Genomic DNA, 22,104 nt, shown 5'->3' on the forward strand with positions numbered 1-22,104 from the left:
GTAATATCACACTGCTTTATATGGGAGTGATAGCAAGTTTTTCTCCAAGCATGACAGCATTCTTTTCAAGGGGACTTAAGCCTTGATAAACTTTGTAAGTCTCATACAGAAAAGGACTAGTCTAGGAGTCCTTAGCAGTTAATTCATTGATTTTCATTAGCACAGAAGCGACCTGTTAGGTCACAACTTTGTGCCAAATTTTTATCAGTGGCAAAGCCAACTTAGGGATTCAATCCCTCCTTATGTAAGAAGCCAAAGAAAAGCGAAACTGTGGAGAGCAGGGTTTCTGTGAAGTAGATTTTGGACTAATACACATTTGACAGGTTCCAGCTCCAATGTCAGAAGGACATAAGATCCTCTGCTGACCCTGGCTGTCACCTTCTGAATAAGTAGTTGGTAAATGCCATGGGCCGAGCTGATGAATATTTGTCTGAGAAATCTCGGTCATTTGCATGTGCCCCTAGAGGCCACTCTGGGTGTAATTTTATTAAATGAAAACTTATATAACAGAATAAACTAAGTGTTTGTGTCTCAAATACAGTGAATTTATGAAAGCATAAAATAAACTGTAAATGTGTTTTATTCTTATATTCATTTTTTAAGACAAAGCATACATTCATATCACAGTGGAGAAAATATACAAGAGTCAGAAAACTCAGTGTCACTTAGTCAAAAAGAGCAGAGGCTGGTTTAATATCCTCAGGGAGCAGCAACAGCAGGGCTGCTCCATGAAGGAAGACGAGTGGGCACCGAGCATGACCCCAGCACCACCATGCCCTCCCCAGTCAGGACAATCCCACAGGATCCAGACAAAGTGGGCAGAGCCCAGCAATGGTTAACAGGGTCCACCGACAGCCCTAGGCAGGGCAAGGGGATGAGTCTGAAGGGTCCAGCCACAAGCAGAAGACAGTGCTATGACGCAGGTCCAAGGTCCATCCAGGAGGCAGGGCTGGAGACAGGTACGCCTGGGCTTAGATGGACTGATGAGCAGTGGGGTGAGTGAGTGGGGGTCCTGGCTGAAGCTGTTCAGGGAAGTTAAGTCCTGTCAGTGTACTCAGAGCCCTGACAAACATATACTCAAGGATCTAGGAATATTGCTCTCGTATGTATGCTGTGTTAACACCCACCTGCCTCACCTGCTGCAAATGAAGTTAGCTCCGTATGCAGTTTCCCATATTTCTCATCTCCTTCTTACTGCACATTCCACAAGATTTTTTGCATTCTTCTAATCATAGTTCTTTGCCATTTGATTGTTCTTTTTTTCCCTCTGCAGGCGTATGTACACATTGCTTCCAGGTACAGCTGGACTGCAGAAGTCCAATTGTTCATCAGATGCAGTGTCTTAAAAAGATGTCACAACTCAACATTCTCATCACTCCCTGCAATCAAGTTTTGCAAGGGTGTGCAAATACCTTCTTTTTCTTGTAAATTAGAAATTAAAACAGCAATACAAAGATAGTCACGGTTGTTGAAAATAGGGGTAAAGTGTGATTTAATCCACATTACAGAGAAACTCATCTATAGATTCTCTCCTGGACCTGCCTCTTGGCACCAAAGGACAGGAAAAGTTTTGTGGTACATATATGACTATTGTAAGATCTTCTTTTTCCTTTTTCACTGTGACTCGAAGCAAAGCCATCTTCTACATGTAGCTTGTTGACACCTTGGTACTGAGTAGAAGAAAACCAGGAATGAAGATTTGTTGGGGAGCAATAATAAGAGAAAATAATACCTTCCCAACAGTGATGAAGATCTTCAGTTTATATTGTGCTGGGTGCTAAGGATAACATTACTGAGCCGACTTAAGAACTTTTAAAAATATGGAGATACTGGTGCCTTAATGCAAGTAGCGGCACACTCTGCCTCTGTCAGGGGGATTTTATAGTTTTTGTAAACACTCTTTCTACATATTAAAACAAGTCAATAGCATTTAAATTTTAAAAAGATAATAAATATTATACATGCTGGTTTTATCCTTTGAATGAGGCACCATTTTATATCTACAACCTTTTTTATTCTCAAACTAATCCCCAAACAATTTAACTTCTGATTCATTGCCCTTCTGGCCCCATTCTGTGCGTATATTCCTGATTTAGACAGGGTAAGCAATCAAGAGCATATTTGGCAATTGCTCAGTTCTGTAGGGTATGATGGCCAAATTGTCACCATCTTACCATTACTTTCCATTCCCTGTGCAATTATAATAAAGTGTCCTAAACTTTTATGCTGACTTGCTGAACTCAGATGAAAATCTAGGATGCACTGACAGCACCTCATTATGTGCTACATTACTTCCCAAGATGCAGAAGCATTTTTTACAAGAGCGCATAATAAATGAATGGTAAATAAGTTAGAAATACTTTAATTTACAGGAGATGAGGCTTGAAGTTAGTCCAAATGCTGTGATAGGCCAATATCTGATTTCTAGTAACATTTTAGTAAGGTTTGCTATCATATGGACTGGGGGTAGCAGGTAATTTATTTTTTTTAAATTTATTTACTCTGAGTAAAACACTGAAAATTAAATCTATTCTATCAGAGAAGATACTGGCAAGACTGTAATGTAAAAAGCACTTCACTTAAGCACTTCCTTTAGTTAAACCTGAGTGCCAACAGACACTGCCAAGGAATGAAGACATTTTATTTAAAATTACACTGGCAAGAGACCATCAAATTATCCTTAACATTTTCATTAAATTGAGATACAGATATAGTTAGGGTAGTAAATCTTTTCAATACAAGGAGTTTATTCCTGAGCCAAGGCCAGATTCAGCAGTAATTGTAGGAACTATTAAGACCTAAAGCCTCACCTACATTACCAAAACAACTGTTCAAGGCTTTAGCCCAGTTTTGAAAAATGGATGGGCTCCATCCTGTACTACAGAGCTAATCAGATCAGCAAACTACAGTGATGCATTTGGATTCCAGTCTGGGGTGATCATTCCATGTTTTGTTGGCTTGGTTCCATGAGATTTTGGGGGTTTCCATTAGAAATCTATGAATATCTGTAGGTTGTCTGCAGTCCATGCTCTCAAGGCTGTAAAACTGCCAAATAAGTGGTACCTTTCTGAATATTGACACCTTATTACTCTACAGGAATGTCAAGCTGAAGAGACTAAGGAACCTTACATGCACAGTTTCTAAGATGAAAAAGTTATTACCTTATGGTCTCAGCTCCTTTATAAGATCTACATAGCTAGATTTCCCCCCAGAGATTCCTACATTTCATTCACAGCTTCTGATTGAACAAGATCATTTATTTTAAGCATCCAGTCTTCTGAGGAGTGTGGGGGTAAGGGCTTATTGTAGTGTTATAGCTATGGCTGTGAGACATTATTATGTTAGTTGGCAAGTGTTAGTTAGCCATAAAACCTAGTTTGTTTTCTGGAGTTAAAAATTATAAACATATTTAATTCCAATACTAGTGCTGCAAAGATGTTCAGCTAAATAATAAAATAAAGATTAGGATTCTCTTTTCCAAGTCTGCCTAAAAACTTAACTATCAAGTTATTTGAATAGGAATGGAGCATTCAGCATCCTTAGATGTTTTTGAAAGCCCAATTGCAAAGAATAATTGCCCTCAAGTGAGCACAAATATAACTTCATATTTACCTTGTTATCTTTGGCTCACCTTTAATATACCTGGAAGCTTTCCCTATACAAAAGCATTATAAAAATTGCCATTCCAAGCAAATTCCAACATGCTGATTTTATGCTGACAGAAACATGTGCTATGGGCTGGTACACATCCACTTCATTTCCTATTTAAATTGGTTGGAGTATTTTCACCTTCCCTTGGTGCCCATGTAAACAAGAGCCTTAACAAAGTCAAATCTTTCATGTGGTCTGAGGAAAACCAGACCAGATTATTTTTTTGGTTTAGGTCATCTGAACTTCCTTGTGATCCAGAAAAACACATACACACACAGAGACACTTATATGTGTGTGTGTATCTATTGATACATGGTTATATGGAAGTGTTTTCTTGCAGTTCTCAGAAGAATTTGAAGAGGTCCTTCATAACAAATTACTCACAAATGTTAAAGGTCTTGAATGTCCGAAGAAGATCTCAGTGCATCCCAACTATGTTCATTACGTATGAATGCTCAGATGGGTTGTTTGGTGCACAGGGCCTTGGCTCTTGTAACAGGGAAAAAAATTAATGAAAACACATGCCAATACCATGCCCACTCAGAAGATAAGTTTTCACAGACCAGCTCTTATGAAACGAAGTGACCTTCAAAACCTACAGGAAACAGTGGAAATTAAAGGCAGCTGATAAACTTATATTGTGAAGACTCATTCAAAAATTATTTAAGGGGCACAAATTATGATCTCATGGAAAATCATTAAGAGAAAGCAAGGGGGAAAAAAAACCAGAAATAAATTCAGGTAACTAAGAGGAAACAATGGTATCCTGAAATTTAAAATTATTCTGGAAAATTTACTACGCCTATGCCATGGAATCCTAGAAGATTGTTTTGACTTACATCTGTGCGTCATTCAAGCTATTCAGGTTAATTTTCTGCATGGGTGTATTCGCTTAGTCCTAAATGAGCTGTATAGGTTCTTTTATAGTATTAGATTTTGCACAGCTCAGATCCATTAATTTAGCTTTGCAGTTGATAAAAATCAGCATGGTTACACAGAATTCAGTAGGGGTGAAGGCAGTTTATGCTGCCTTAGAATAAAGTTCCTGAATTTTACTCCTACCTACTCTTGTATTTCTTTATGATTGAGATCAGCGTAATCTAATTTTAGCTGTCTAAATATTTGGCATCTAGTCTGACCTCCTCATTTAGACCTCTCAACACAGAGACTTCCTTCCTTTGTCTTCTAAACTCCTCTTTTATAGTGGGTTCAGCTCACTGGATGTGTTTATTGACTGAGACTTCATGATGAGATTAGGCACTTGCCATGTGCATGGCTGAAGTTAGCTGGGGTGAGTTCACCCTCCACGTGACTGAAGACAAGCCACACAATAAAGAAGAAATTTATCCTTCATCCATAAAGAAGGAACAATGATGCTTAGACACTACTAAACAGACTTTCAGACCTAAATGACAAATGAGCAATAAAATTGTTCAGGATTATTATTAGTCCCACAGAAGGATGTTGAGAAAAGTGCCAGAGATTGTTGAATAATTCCCATTTTACTTTAGTACTGATTCTAAAGGCTGTGGTTAGCATCTGCTGTGGAAGTAAACACAGAAATAACATTTGTCTTTTGACCTCTGCCAGTAAATTTGGATTTTCAAAACACCATTAGGAAGAGAGGGAGATGCCACAGCCAGGATTCGGGAGCTGTAGTTTAAATGCCCAGTACTTCCACTAACCTGTGTAATTGTGATCAAGTCAACTAGCTGGAAAGCATCTTTGCAGAGAAGAACCTGGGGTCCTCCTAGGCAACAAGTTGAACATAAGTCAGCAGTGTACCCTTGCAGCAAAGAAAGCCAACCATGTAGCAGGTTAGCTATATTAACTAGAGCATAGCCAGCAGGTTGATGGAAGTGACTGTTCCCTTTGTTTGGCACTTATGAGACTGTTTCTGGAGAGCTGCATGCAATTTGGGGCTTCTCAGGGCAAGAAAGACATTGAAGTACTGGAGCAAATCCATCAGAGGACCAACAAGATGATGAGGGGCTGGACTGTATGATACAAAGAGAAGCTGAAAGAATTGGGTTTGTTCAGCCTTGAGATGAGAAGCTGAAGGAAGGACCTTACTGCAGTTTATAACTATCTAACAGGAGTGTATAGAGAAGGTGGAACCAGACTCCTCTTGAGGCAATGGACCCAAGTTGCAACCAAGAGGCAACAGACACAAGTTGCAATGAGGGAAATTAGGGTATTTTCAACTAGATATTAGGAAAAAAATTTTCATGGTGGTGGTGGTGAAACACTGGAACAGGACCCAGATAGATACCTTGTGAAACCTCCATCCTTGGGGATATTCAAACCTACACTGCACAGGGTGCTGAGCAATCTCTTGCCTTGCTTTGTGCAGAGGGTTTGGACTGAGTCCACAGGTCCCTTCCAACCTCAACTGTTCTCTCATTCTGTGATTCGGTTCACCTAACTAAGAGCTATAGTGTGGTCATTCACATCTGACCTGGTTGCTCTGGGTTCCCTTTGACATCAGTGTTGTGACTCATCCAACATTGACTTTAAGATGAGATGTACCAGTCCATGATCAGTATTATTACTCAATTGCTGAGATCTTTCTGGTGATAAAGGGGAGTCCCCTCTAAGCGACAATGACTTGGTCATATCAGTCCAAGTCTTTACCTCTCCTTTGCATTTGTAAAGCAGAGCTACTCCTACCTCAGTATTTTTTTGGAGAAACACATTTGTTAATATTTGAGTCTCACTCAGAGACTGTGATGTTGGCTGCTATATATGGAAAGAGAAAAAAAGAAATAAAGTCTTCCAGATGATGACAGCACTGTGGCTCCCTCCTCTCCTAAGCAATGCCAACAATAATTTTAAAGAAGCCTTTTATCTTCAAACGTATTTCAGAGCCACTTCAGAGTGAGAAGAGCTTCTTAACATATGAACTTTCAGATGGCTGGGTTGAAGAAAATATGGAGCTTTCCTTTAAACAATTAGAGCCCATTTTGCTAATCAATTTTTGTCAGGCGCCTAGAAACATTTTTCATTATCAGATTCCAAATTGTCTTGAACAGTATGAACTAATGACCTTTTATCAGTCCAGTTTGGGGCACTCCGATACATCCCTGCTCAAATTAAATAAATCACAAACCTTAATTAACAAAGACTGGCATGACTGCAAAAGCAATGAATTAGTTTGTACGCTATCTGAGAGATCACAAACGTACAGTAGTTACAATTAATGGATTTAATTTTAAATGCTAGGGCTCCTGCATGAAAGTGCCTAAGAAGTCCATCCTGGCATTCTTATTACTCTTTAATTATAATTGATGTACCTGGGAAAGATGTCAGCAGTGTACATTTTAATACAGGTGCTAGTCTCCCTTAGGAGCTCATAGTCCTTGCTTGAAACAGGCAATGATAAGCAACAAGGTTTTGATGAAATCCAAATTTATTAGGGTTATTAAAAGTCATTAATTATTTGGCACTGTAGAGATGTAATCTGGTACTATTTTTTAATAGACAGCTTTATATATTTAAGTTTGAGAACTGAGGTTTATTTTTAGTTTAAAACGCTTCTGTCCCTCTTGGCCCCCTCCTGCCATTCCTGTTTCTTGCGGATTTCTCTCTTTTTTTCCCTCCTTAGCCTGAGCTCTTATCTTCCAAGCAGATACTTCCAGCTATTTTCCATGCTTTTTTCCAGCCCCAAGAGAGGTCTTCACTGCTCCACTATCACTGTTCTTGTGTGAGGCACCTCCCAGGAGAGTCAACCAGCAATGAACAGTTAGTCAAGTCTAAAAGATAAAGTCAGCTAACATCAGCAGAAGATAAATCCACCTTCTGGAAAATGACATCAAGTCCACTGGCATTGTTTGAGGTGTCAAGCTTGATCTGAACGTAAGTGGCCTGATAATTAAATATTTTCCAAGGGTATTCCTCTGCTTCCCTCCATCCCACATGCAGCCCAGCAAGCAGGGTTGACACCAGGCACAGATGAAGCCAATAGCTGCCAAGGGCAGGCAGCTGTCAAGGGCAGGACAGCAGCTCTGCTCTCACCGCGCGCTTGCCTGTGCCATCTGGAGAACAAGACCAGCAGCTCCTGCCTCTCCACTCTACACTTTTCCTGCAGGGTGAGTTTAAAAGAAGTATTTGTTCTCCAGCTGACTCCCATAATTACACCACAAACCTTACGATAACTTGTCCTTCTCTTATTGCCTCAACTTCTGGAGTTATTAGACTGTAAGAAAACTCCAGCAGTCAGTTAAAGAGCAAAATTAATTTTCTGGTTACAGAGACTGGAAATGGCAAGCAAGTGAGTCCTGAAGGCTCATAAAAAACAAAAGGCAATTAAAATTAATCCCATATGGATTTCATCACTGACTTTACAAAAGGTTTGTCATTGACATTAATGCAGTCAGAATTTTCTTGATTCTTTAAAAAAATGTATTTTTTTAAGGATGTATCATGATTATTGGGGTCTGATTCATAATTTTTTAATATTTAGGGTTGGCAATAAAATATTTTATGGAACTTTGTAACACAGGTATGACCATTTGCTAAATTTTGTGTGCTATGCATCTCTGGAGCACAAACATATAATTTAAAAATTGAATTATGTGAATCAAATAATGGAAATAACATCTAAACTGTGTTTTGTATTAGTTATATACTAACTTTCATCAGTTCCATTTTCTATGCTTACCAATTAGTCACTACAGCAATTGAAGTCAATAACAGTGATTGATGGTGGAGAATCAAACCAAAATACTTTTAACTGAGAAATGGAAACTTGCCTACAAGCTTTGCTTGCTTTGCACTATCTGGTACTCTAGTCTTAAGCAAATAAATATTTTGGCCAGATAAGAACACTGATTTGGTCTCTTGTGGAATACAGGACATGGAATTTGATCCATTTGCCTCTGCAGTGATCCATACACTTTGGATGTGGGACTCGAAAAGGCATCCTGCGTCATGCACTCCAGTCCCCTGCTGCCACAGGCTCCATATGTATAATCCTTTGCACAAATATATGGAGCTCCATCCTAGGAACACAGGCTGTTTGAAGTAGAAACTGATGGGTTTCCCCTTCAGGAATTAGGCCAATCCCTGTTTGAGTCCGTTTATCTTTGTGGCCTCTGTAACATCCTCTGACAGCAGAATCCTGTTGCTGCACGCCTATAAATGCTCTGTGGGTGAAAAAGTAACGCCTTCTGTTTAAGTTTTTTACTTGAGTATTTATTGGTTGTCCCTCAGTGTTTATGTCTTTCCTATTTTCCTGACTAATCCTATTAGAAGCTTTTGCAGGATCTGGCTGATACAGGGCCTAAAACCCTTCTTCTGATTTGTAGCCCAACTCTGTTCATGGCCAGTTTATATCCATTTGTTCTTGCAACAGCATTGGCCTCTGTCTTACCTGGTTAAGTGTTGATAGACAAAATCTTCTTTCTGCCCTGTCAGGTCTTGCTAGGCTGAGCAAGCCTTGCTCTGCTGAGTTCGGTGAGGTTGCCAGAAACAGACTGAGTCAATCTATCAGCCTCGTGCCATTGAAAGGGATGATCCCTGATTTTCTTCTCCTCCTCCTCTCTTTCCTGGCCATGCGTATGTTTCCTGCGCAACCGGTTCTGGCTCTTGTCTGACCTTTCAATTTAGCTGATTAAACCAGCAGAAAAATAACCCAGCAGAAAACATGAAAAGTTTTCTGCTGGTTTAGTGAGCAGGATCGGTTTGGCAGGTGGTCAAAGCCAGGCTGGTTCAGGCCACCTCTAGGAACCGCGCCGACTGTGTCTTCTTGTGAGATGGGCTCCCCACTCCCTTCATCATCCTGTTAGCGCTTCTTCACACTTTTTGTCAACACGGCTGACCAGAGCTGGGTCCTCTGTTGCAGAGCAGGTCTCCCCTGTCATAGTGAAAATTTCCTTTCACTCTTTGAAGTACTTCTGTGAATGCGTCGTTTCCATTTACTTCTCTCATCTCTGCATAATGTTGTCTCCTAATAGTCTTGGCATTCACTGGTACATCCTGATCTTCCTTTTCCTCAGACATTTTCAGTTGATGGGTTCAGTTCATGGCGGAAGTTCCTCTGATGGTTCCCCTAAGGCAGGACACTTCTGAACGATGAAATTTGGTCTCAGCTTTGGATTCCAGTACTTTTGGTTATTCGGTACTTTCTTTCTCATGACTATTCAGCTTCACTTCAGTATTGACAGTGCCTCTCAACTTTTTACTGTTGGCAAATCCCTCATGTGTGTGTCACAGTCACTGATAGAAGTATTGTACAAGACAGGCCCGAGGCTGGACAGGTGCTAGAGAACGTCGCTGGTGGACCTTCAGCTTAGCCCTTGACTGAAGTTTTTCTTCACTAAACTGGGATTACAGTAATTTTAAGGAAAATGTAATGTTGCAAAGCAGCCAGATTATGCCAGACAATTTGACCCTGAATTTTTAACTCACTATCCAAAGTACTGTAAAGCCTAAACATGAGTAAAAGTAGAAAAAGGAGTAAAAAAAATAACAGGTTAAATACCATCAATTACTGTAGTCCTCTTGTTACTTTCATTTGTTCATATGAAGCTTTTTAAATAGGATTTGTTTCTAAGGTAGACTATCTTTGGAAGGCTTCCTGGAAATAGTATATTTTAAAGCAAACTTTAAGTAAATAGAAGGTCATGAATTTGTTTCAAAAGGAGACTGGCTCATGCATCTGATCTCCTTATTGCTTACAACTAGTGTTAATAATTTTCAGGTGTCTATGCTAAAGGATTTTGGGAAGTCTGTTGTTATTTATTTTGCAGCTAACTAAATCCCCTGCCTCCACTTTAATTATTTTTAAATTACAGTGATGTCGTATGTTCAACATGGTTGGAAGTCACCAGGTAGTACACCACAGATAATCTTCAGGTATTTATTTACCTGACTATAGAGACAGAACAACAAGATCTTGAATATTAGCTTGTTGTTAGTTGTAATGAAGTTATTTTCAGAAACTGTCAGGATAAAGTTTGATCTTTCTTCCTGACTCTGCACCAAACTGACATATTTCCTAGGTAAAGCTCCTGTCCTCAGGAGCCACACAAGCAAACAAAACACCGTGTGATGGAAAAAAATATACAGCCTTTGATCTGTATTTGTTGGCTCTGCACTGTCCAGTATCTATCTAGTACACAAGATTGAAAAGGAAACCAAATTTTACAGATATGTTTAACTTTTGAACTCAAGAAAAACTGTTTGCTTAGTTTCAGACTGTTGCTGCTAGAATGACAGTTTTGCAGAGCAGTCTTATGCTGTACTTAATATGCTAGCAATATGTCGCTGCTGATAATTAATTTACTAAATAAAGTAGGTCTGGTAACAATTGCCTAAGACATGACATCTTTTGTAGATTGTATTTTGGTTTTAAGAACATTAATCTCAAGAAGTCCAATAACAAGGCCTGAGGGAAAGTAACATTTTCCATAGCACAACCCTGGTATCTAGAAAAAAAAAATTATCGCTGAGTGAATACAGAGAAAGTATAATTATATTCAAAGAGCAGTTATTGCTGTGCTTGCATTAACCTTGCAAGTCTCATGTCTAAAATGTCTATATAATGTATTTAACCTTGCATTTGATAATGAAATATGATTAACAGATCACTGTAGCAAAGTGCAGAAGATGATCAGGAAATGCTTACCAACCAGCACTGCTAGAGCCTGCGTGATCAAATGCTGCAATATGGAAACAAGAAATATGGCTGTAAAAACACACAGTGTGACAGATAAAGAAAAACAAGGGAAGAGGGAGAAATGTCAAGAATTCAAGTTATTTTGATTATGGTAGATCATCTAGAGACTTCCTGAAAGTGGAGTTTCATTGTTTTTTAAAAAGTAGTAAAAAATAGCCATTACTTTTGAGAGTTTGAGTCTAATAGACACAAGAGTGAGGGAAGGCTGAAAGTATTTACTACCTTGAAGAGACGAGGCAGAGACTGCATGGGTTGCCCAAGATCAGGTGGGAAAGCACTAGCAGAGATCAGCAGAATTAGGTGTGGATCTCTTTGTGTCCTCTTTCCTGTAGACGGGCTGGGCTGCAAAGGTTCACTTCAGCACGAAGGTTTAACCTATAAAGTAGAAAACACTGTTAGTAGTTTTGCAGTGAGGTCATCCATTGTTCATGTTCAAACATGCCAAAGTTATTGAATCCCACTTTGATTCTATTTGTCAACATTTTACTTTTCATTGTTAATCCTTCAAAAAAGCTCTGATTACTAGTGTTCAGGCAACCAAGGGACAAATACTTTTGGAATTAAAAGAAAATAGATGTACGGCTGGTATTTACAGCAAAGTTAGCTTATGTCATCACTGAAATGTAATTTCTAGTCACAGTCAAGTCCACATACAGAAACTTTTAATCTGAGTGAGATGATGTGTTGAACTCAAGTTGATTAAGCCACCAGGCTAGAGATGCTGAAGTAGCCTGGTCAGCGCTTGGTACTTACAGAGCCACTCGGTAGTGTGAACCCAGACCAGCTCTATTCATCCAGGGCCTTCTCACAAATCCTCTGTGAGCCCAAAAAGAAAAGTTCTTCCATGTTCACTAGGAATGAAATTGCTGAGCAGGTCAGCTTTTACCAGTGCCATGAATTATAAAACTCGGCTTTGTCAGACAAATGAATAAATGCGGAACAATTTGGACACAATTTGCAAGTTAGTTCACAGTGTACTTCAATTCAAGTGAAGCTAGCTCAAAAAAAGAAACCTAAAGGAAAATAAATTGTGTTACCTCTGTAGTGATGACACTACTAAGACTAAATTAATTCATAGCAGTTACGGATGTTGACCCCTCCTACTATCAGACCATAGTTGGCAAATGGTGCAATTTTCCATCATCCAAAAGAACTAGAATGTTCATGTTTAATATTTGAGCATTAAAACTGCATGAGCTCATTTAGCTATTCAAATTTTGCTTCATTTCTTTAGAGTTAGTAGTCATCTTGTGCTGAAAAAAATTCCAAGACTTTTTATGTTACGTATCTTGTGCAATTAGTTTCTATGACAAGATTACAAATACAGTTTTGGAGGCACTGTTTAGTATGAAACCACCAAAATGTCTCTCCATTGAAGATTTCATTGAGATATGCCCTTAAAGCAGGAATTTAGATATTTTTGTACTACAGAAAGTTGTAGTTGACTACAGTAAGTTTTCTGAAAATTTACAAATGCATTTGTCAAACAGCTTATACAACACAAAAAAATCAACGTAGTTCTTTTGAGGGTTTCATTGTTTCTCTATTTATTCATAGTAGTAGTAGTATGAGGTTTTGGTCATGTTTACCCTGTACTGAGGCCTTCATGTGTGAAGCAGTGTTAAAGGTAAAGAAATACAATATTTCAGAGATTTACCACTGTGAAATCTGGCTACTAGACTGTAGCAAAACAAAGATAGAAGGTACATTCCAGTTGTATGAATCTGCTAAGGTAGCATCTCTTATTCCTTGGATTTGCTGTTCCTTTTTCTTTTTAATTATGTTCACAGCAATAGCAGAATACTATTTTTAAATTTTGACAGTTTAAAAATCTTATAAATTTGGGGAAAGATTGAAAGTTGGTTCAGTAATATCTTTTTGTGCCTTGCCTCCGCAATCTGCAGATCATCACGTGGATGTTGTCACTTAATGTTCCACTGATGATTATTTTAGAAGAAACATTGTCTAATGTGGCAAATGGATCTGATTACAAATGAACTTAAAATTGGGAGGATTAATGGATTTGATGACAAATACTTAAAAGGCAGCCCAGCACTTAGGTTTGCACAGACATTTGCATTTAAAATAGGAATGAAATTATTTTCTAATATATGAATAATAAGATGTCTCTGTCCCAAACTCTTAGTCATAGGAGACCAAAACCATTAGCTGAAGATGTTAGATAAAGCCATTACATTATGTTCTAACCATTTTTAAAGCAGTTCCTTTGGAAAATTTTATTGGCAAATAAAATTCGTCTTTGGATCTGTCTAACAATAGTTTCTGAAGTCTGTAGGTTGAAAAATGACCCATTTGTAGATTATTCTAAAATCTAGGACATGGACTATTTTAAGGTTCACTAATGTGTAAGTGTTGGCTTTAATAGAGTCACCACAGTTTTACATTCCAGAGCTTGCCATATAACACTTTTCCCAAAATGTATCTGTTGTAAATTACTTTCCAAATTAGTTTGTCATAACATTTTTTTCATGGCAAATATTGCGTCATACAATTGATTTTGTATTACTTACTTCTGATGAAGAGTAAGCTATGCAGTGTATTTTGCCAGGACAAGTCACACAGAGAACAGCAGAGATAACATATTTTATCAGAGGAGTAAGTTCAGCTTTGCCAGTTGAGTGATTCGACATTTCACTGAGGTATAAAGTCATCTCCTGCAGGGTGAGAGCCTCTTGGCCAAAGAAGCCCCTCGCTAAGGCCCCATCTCAGCCGTCTGAGCCCCAAACTTGCCCTTTTTCCATCTCCCTGATGTTCTGCCAGCTCCTGGAGCAAGTAGTTCTGTGGGAGTCCCAGCTTTCAAAGTTACAGCTCCCACAGCTCTAGATAAAAACTTGAAATGCAAATCAACCAAGGATGATCGTAAGCTAGCCATCAGCAGCACTCAATTATTTATGGATTTTGTTATCATTTTTAAGCCATGCAAGGTCTTGCATGAGATCTTTCAGAGTGACCCAGTTTGATGTCTTCCTTCATTCCCCGGGGGGTGGGATTCTCCCACAGCGATTCAAACCCATCGTTGCTGCTTCAATGCATCAACCTGATATAGCAGCTCTGGGACCACGGTGAAGATGCTCAGCCACAGGTTTGAAGGCCAGAGCACCATGAGAAATGGATCTGAACCCATGTAATTAAAACCAAAAAAATCCACCAGCAATCCCACACCTTCCCATGAACGATCAGTTACTCCACGGTACTGGGAGGCTGGTGCCAGAAGTTCACACAGTCCCATCATGGCTGCTCCCAGTTAAGCCGGTTTAGATGTATATGATCTCGGACTATTGTACAAATCATTCTGTGGATGTAAGCATTACAGTAATGTGCATTAGCATGCACACATAGAGGCAAAAAAGGGAGGAAAGCGGGTGAAACAGCCTGAATATGGGCCAGGAATTACCCCTTTACAGGACACAGATTCCCTGAAATTTTTTTCATTTGAACTGGGCTTGTATCCTTTTTTGCTTCTTCATGATATTCAAGGAAGGCCTGAAATCTGTTGCATTTACACAGTCTGGGCTTCATGAGAAATTTTTTTAGGGTATGCTGTTATTTCTTTTTTTAGACTTCTTCAGCCAGCTCCTGGCTGGATCAGAAATCTGTGGTGCCTCGCAGCTGGTGAGTCAGGACATCACAAGAGACTGACAGCTGTGGAGGTGATCAGTCAGACGGCTTCCACTGGACTTCTGGGTGGTTTGGGTTTTAACAGTTGTTTTGTTTCAGTTGCTGGCATTGGGGATATAAGACATCAGCTCTCTCTTTTGGAGACAGAATACTCCCACCCTGACACCTGTGAACGGAGAGATCACAGAACACACCTCCAGGGTTACCCAGCCCCACCTAGGAAAAACAGAAATGACCAAGATACAAAATATCTGCTAATTTTAAGGCAATAATGAAGTAGAAGAAACCTTTTAAGACACAAGACAAACTCTTCAAGTGTTCTTTGCAAAAGCCTATAGTGAAAGACATGACCTGTTCTTAAGAGTAATTTTCATGTTGCTTTTAAAGCACAAAATGGAGCAACTGGGTGTTCTGAAAGCAGAGAAAACCCTAAAGAAATTATAGAGGTCAATTTAACAACCAAATCAATTATGATTAATACTCTATACTTTTATACTTTATAATCTCACAGAGGAAACTTCAAATGACAGAAACGTCTGATGAAAGATGGCCATCAGCTGGAGTTTCCTCCTCCTCACCTACAAGATTTTACATGGAGAAGATTAAATTGGCTGGCTTCACAGCCCTATTTCCTCTTAAGCTCATTGCTCCATTCACTTGGTCACTGCTCACCATTTGCTAACATTATAGCTAGGAAATTCCCTGCAAAAGCAAACAGGAATGACATATGAGAAATTCCACAGAACCCATTCCTCAAAAAAAAAAACCAAAACCGAACTAAAATACATTTTAAAAGTGTTAACTGCATTCCTCACTCATTCAAAAACATAGAAAACCAGCAGTATGGTACCAGTGTTCATACATAGTCCTCTGCCACACTGGTGCTGACCCACAGGAGCAGATTTACACTGCACCAATGCGCTTGTTTTCCAGTCAATATCCACACCCACAACATGAACAGAATGAAGCAGCAAAATGTGGGGCTTTTTTCAGCGTGGGGAGGAGGTGTTCTGTCCTTCAAGCCCCTCAGATGTCCACAAGATGAGAAACCCTCTGTCCTTCAAGGGACATGTCTGTCCCCATCATCTGTATTCTCACTCCCCAAGATGGCAACACGTGTATTTCAAAACACATATGGCTAATCTGCACCCACAGGCATTTGCCCTGTATTTACTGAGAGAAACCTGTGCTAAGAGCTGTGGCCTTCCACTCCTTTTTTCCTTCTGCCTTGCCAATACCTCTCTCCAAAATCCTACAGAGCTCAACTGCTCCCAGTGTTATCCTTGGGATCATGGGAAGATAGGAGGGGGCAAAAGCAAAGATGTTGCTCATGCTGGTTTCTGATCCTTCTGATAATTTTCTAGATGTTTTGGATTCCTTTAACCAATTTTGTGCTAAACCACAGGTTTTCAGCTTTGCAGACTCCTAATTTAAGGCAATAGAGCCACTTACAATGTAATACTGTCAAATGTGATAACACAGGATAAGGTTTACAATATCTAAAATCATGGTTACAGTGTCATGGTGGTCTGGATTTATTTTTTTCTCAGTTTCTTTCAGATCACATCTGGTACAGTTTCAACTTTTTTTTCATCTGCAAACTACATGTGGAATGAGAATGATAATAAAGTTGCAGCTACAAAATTGGGCTGATAATGAATAAACCAGAACAGAATCCAAGGATCTGGGATGGAAAGCATTGTGACTTTGTTAGCTGAGCTTTTATACTGACTTAGTTCCCAAAATTTAGAAGTTGGGCCTCAGCTTAATCCAGCAGGATTTGGGTCTTTTATTATTTTTACTTCATTTTTTTTTAGGTTTTTACAACATGAAGCTGCCACTCAAGTTTCTCAGCAGTTTGGATAACTCACACAGGAAGGGTGAGCTGTATTTTGTCTGCCAGAAAATATTCCCAATCCCCCGACTTCAAAGAAGGCAGGGCTGGATCCTGATGGTCTGCTTTGCTTCTTTGTCAGAAAACTCTGTTTTTCATAAGGTTAGAGTACAACTTTGCAAATCCTGTTCGTATATGACGATAGTACAAGCAGGTTGGGTCCGCCAGTCAGGTTAAGCTGTGTTCAGCCTAGAGAAGACATGAGGACAAAGGAAACCTGGACATGGCCATCCTAATCCTGGGACAACTAGGCTGTTCTTCATTAATCCCAGCTGCCCATGGCCCCCAGGATTTATGGTTCACCATAATGGTAGGATTTTGGCTATATCCCTTTCCCTAGGAATGCATACAAGGGTCAGGGTAAAGCTGACTTCCAGGGTCTTTGCAATGTTGAATTGCTAGAAAATAATTACATAAAGTATAAAATAAAATTAAATGTCTCCTCTCCTTACAGCTCCCATTTGCTTTGATGCCTGATGAAAACATGTCAATAATTCTGGTGCTCTGGAACTGGTGTCTGTTGTGGTGTTTCATCATTGTTTTGTGCTTTCCTACCTATCCCTATTCTTCAACTCTCGGGCTTAGAACTGTTCTGTCTTGTGTTTGTAAAACATTGGGACTCAACACAGACAATAAATAGCATTACAACAATAATTAAAATTAGAGGCCAGTGTCCACTACTGCCAAGGAAGAATATCAGGTTTTCCCATTCAAGGCATTCCTGAGAGAAAGCAAAAGCAAGATCCCTTTCCTTTCTTGGCACTGAGTCACTGATGTGGCTATCAATTAGATATTTTAGGAGCAACAAAGATTATGATATGAATGCAGTTTAATCAGTCATTTTACAGCAGCAACAGTGGCAATTAGAAGTGTTTTAGCACTTTTAGGTCAAGATTAAAAATGATAGAATTTATTGCTGCTGATTTAGAGATTAACATTGTGCCAATTAATCAATTACTCAGTATAAAGAATTGACAATTCATTGACATTCTTCTTCCAGGCTGGCAAACTACTATTTAACAGATGAGGATTTAAAAAAAAAAAAAAAAAAAATATATATATATATATACATGGAGCTAGAACAACAGCTATTTCAGAAGAAAGGCAACTGGGAAAGTATAGGGAAAATAAAAATAACATTGATAACTTTAGCAGTTTTCATCAACCTCTGAAGTCACAGGGTTATTTCAGAATGAAAAATCAGATACAGCATTTGATTTTTGTGCAATACATAAAAATACTCTAAAGCAAGCATCCTGCCTTCAGATAACTCATTAAGTACACAGGCAGCCTAGGAGTTGCCTCCTCTCAGCCCTAGTTCTGCTACTGCCTTTCTTAATGAGTTATTTGAAGGCGTTTGGGGAGAGTGGAATGAATGAATAACATAACAGGAAATTCCCCTTTAGCTTTCTCATTGGGCTTGACTATACCTACATTTCTTGTCTCAAAATAATCCAACCTGCATGTTAAATCTAGGCTGCAAAAATAGCCATTCCCACCTGATGCCCTGGTTCGATGCCAGCAGTCAGAATCGCCCAGAGCGCTATTTCTGATCTGTAGAAAAGCAGAGTCAAGCTTTGAACGGTACCTCCAGACTAGTGTTTGTGCTGGTGCCAGAAGAACTAGCACCAAAGGAGTTACACAGCCATGAGATTTGTGTGAGAGAGAAATCTGTCCCTAACTTCCAGTGTGATTCCCACCTAGCCAAGGAGGGATAGGGATTATTGTTTCCAAGGTGCTGAGAAATCATTGTGCTGTGGGCTGGTGGACTCACTCTAGTTTCTCTACTCAGAAGATGCTGTCTCAGCAGGTAAATCATCTACATCAAAATGACGTGGCTACTATGGCTACATAGTACTGTGCTACTCAACCGTAAGAGTGTACACCAGTATCCATAAGGTATATTTGCATCTGTGCGTATTTGCAGGAAGGAGAAAGAAAAAGGAGAAAGTCAAAGGGTCAAATTCCTTCTGATATGAGTATTCATACACACACAGAAATTGTGTAAATGCAACATAGCAGAATTTTTTTGTTATTTGCATCAAATCTACCAGTAGGAAATGGAAAAGTAAAAGAGGGGTTTTGCATTTAAATAACTTGTTAATGTCTGGAAACCAAAACAGTCACAGAACAGCAATAAAGCAGCTCTGCAATTGTTGCTGGAGGATGTCCATAAAGAGGATATAATGAAAAGGACTGCCCAAAAGTGCAAGGATAATATAGTTAATGTATTACTTCTTTTATTATTTTATCATCTTTCATTAATTGCTGGCATCTTTCCTGCAGGAGCTGGTTCCATGAAAAGGGCTTTTAGTCAAATGTCCTAAATGAAACAACCACTTAGAACCCAAGAACAAGGTTGAAACAAGGTTCACCTGACTTCCCTAAATCACACTGGAAGGGGGAGGGGGGTGCAAAATAACACATTGGTTTCACTTTGTGGCATCCCTGTGTCAGGATTGAACCAGACTCCACTGAGTGATGTCCCCAGCAGTACAGCTACTTCTGTATTCTGGAGTAGAGACCAGGTCTGAGAACATTAACAGGTATTTCTATCCACCTTGCTGGCTGTCAGTTCACCTGGGCTTGGGCTTTAACCATCTTTACTGAATTCAGAAAGAATCAAGCCTGGGATATATGCTGGCCAAGTAGGCTGTAAAATTTTTTACTCTTCCTAGCCAAATGGCAAGGCTGACGCTTAGGCACCGAGCAAGCTTGGACTCTCCCCTCCAGGGAGTCTTGGGCACATTTTTGAACAAACAAGAAGGAGGCTTGGCCAGTGAAAATATTCCCTCTCAGCATTGGCTATTGAAGGTCAAACAGCTTTCCCAGACACCCTATGTGCATTTCACCAGGACAGGAGAAGCAGCACAGAGGCGATGTCCCTGTGCATAGGCAGCTATAACAATGGGCAAATGGATCTCCAAGGGAAACAACAGTGAGAAAAGGCTGGTACCCACAATCAGGGTTCATCGAGGCCACTCCTCTGCATCTCCCGCTTGCTCACCTAAGCCAGCAGAAGTCTACTGTGTAGGAATGCCCATGGTGAGCCCAGGACCTGACTCCAGGGATTGAAGTGAGAGGGTCAGGTAACATTTGGAAAAGCCTATTTCAGTTCTGTGCCTTGAATTTCCCATGTATGGACACTTCAGAAATGGAGTCCAAGGAAAGGGACATACTGCCTGCTCTGAGCTGTGGACCAAGTCCAGTGATGTCCACAGAAAAGTTTCTACTCCATCTCAGTGGGCTTTGAATCAAGTCCTTCATACAGGAGGGTTTGGATAACTTCTCTTCAGAAGCAGCAGTGACCACAAGTACACACCATCCTACCACCCACTTGAGAATATCCCTGTCTCCTCTCCCGTAACTCTTAGGATCCACAAATACACTCCCAAGTCCAATGGTCGCTCCCATCTTCTTTGCTAGAGAAAGGTAATGAACTCGACTGCGTCAGGGATATGGGAGTCACCAATCACATGCAGATGTCACCACTTTTGACTGATTTTTATTAAAACTCAGTGAGAGTCAGATATGATATTTCCCAGCATTCAACACGGGTACTTCCTTAATCACAAAGTATCTATTTTATGTTCCCATTGCAATCGTTTGCCATTCTTCTGTAGCAGAGACTCACACTTGTCCCTTTTCCAGCTACCAAACATTCAGCTCACATTAAAAACGTAAAACAGCAAAGGATATGCCGAAATTTATGGAGAAAATGTCTAGAGAGAAACCCATTCGCTGATACTGGTGTAGGCACCACAGAGACAACCCAGCAAATCAGAAGCAGCCAGAAACAAAGACAGATTTTCTTTGTCAGAGCAAATTTTACAAAAATCCTGTGCCTTTGACCTTTAGACCATAACAACTGATTTTAGTGAAATTGCTCCCAGGTTGCTCGATAATAGTTGGGAGGAGAATGAATCCATATGTCTTCACTTTATAGTAATTTCTAACACTGTAAGTAAGCCTTAAGGGCTGCTTGGCTCTAGGCAGTGTGCTCAGAACAAAAGAACAACCCTTGCCTCTTGCACAGGTTATGTTGCTGCTTTCGCTTAATGATTCTAACTAAGCTATACTTAGTTAACTGTATTTAACTATATCTAGTTAAACTGATATAACATATAAGGGAAACATATGGAAGTCTTGATTATATTGGTTGGGACTGCGCCAGTTTGTAATCTTTGGGTTTGGGTCTGTTTGCATCCCAGCGTGCTTGCTGAGAGTTTGGTGTCAGGCTGCACCAGAGCTGAACAGAAACTTTTCAACAAAATCCTATCCAATTAACAAAGTGTTTGGCAGAGACACATGGGCTTAGAAGAAACAGTTTCCTCACTCCTAGTTGGAATTTCTGGCCAGAGAGACGAACAAAAAAATTTATTTCAGGACTCACCTGCCTCAAGGGGAAAGGGACCACATCTCTTACACAAGCAAGTGCTGCCAGCTGCCAGGTTTGGTATGTTCACAAAGTCTGTGGGGAAGACTTGGTGCTTTCCACTCACAGAGTACAGCCTGCTCTCTTCCATTCATGCCCATGTGAAGACTTTCTGACAGTGCATTCAACATGGCCAAGCCCTGGCACATCCATTCCCCATCTTGTTTTGGGCAGGCTCTTGTGGCAAGAACGTGTGTCCTGGGGACCCAGACCTGTGGATGTGGGAAACCATCATTGCATGCAGCCTCAGATATCGCTCTTTCCCACTCATCCTTCTGCAGAACACACTTAGGCTCTCTGATGCCTTATATCAAAGGCAACTGCTGCTCATAACTACCTGCTAAGGCAATTGCAATGTCACCTGAGGTAGCATTTGGACCCTCATGCCTGTTAAGTTCATGGGATCCCATCCAAACCCATTGAAACATAAGAATGTTTCATTAATCACAGTGGCTTCAAAACATGAAGTTACTGTCAATCCACAGATAGGGAAAGTGAGACAGAGAGCAGCCGTGAGATTTGCCTGTTACAGACTCAGTCAGAGGTAAAATCCACCATGCTTACAGAGGGTATTTCTGCAGAAGGGAAATAAGACCTTGAAGGCAGTTCCTTGCTCAACAAATTTAACTCTTCTGTTTTATTCTTTTGCAAGGTCATTCAGAAATTACCTGGGACCTGTAAGCAGTCACTGCATAGTTGGGTCAGCAGTTCCAGCACATGTTTACAAATCATGAGGTAATTTTTCATGGAGTATTTGCTCTCTCTGACATATGCCACATGGCTGATTGATTGAGAGTGAAAACTTTG

Source organism: Haliaeetus albicilla, chromosome 2 (genome assembly GCF_947461875.1).
Source record: "Haliaeetus albicilla chromosome 2, bHalAlb1.1, whole genome shotgun sequence".
Lineage (NCBI taxonomy): Eukaryota > Metazoa > Chordata > Aves > Accipitriformes > Accipitridae > Haliaeetus > Haliaeetus albicilla.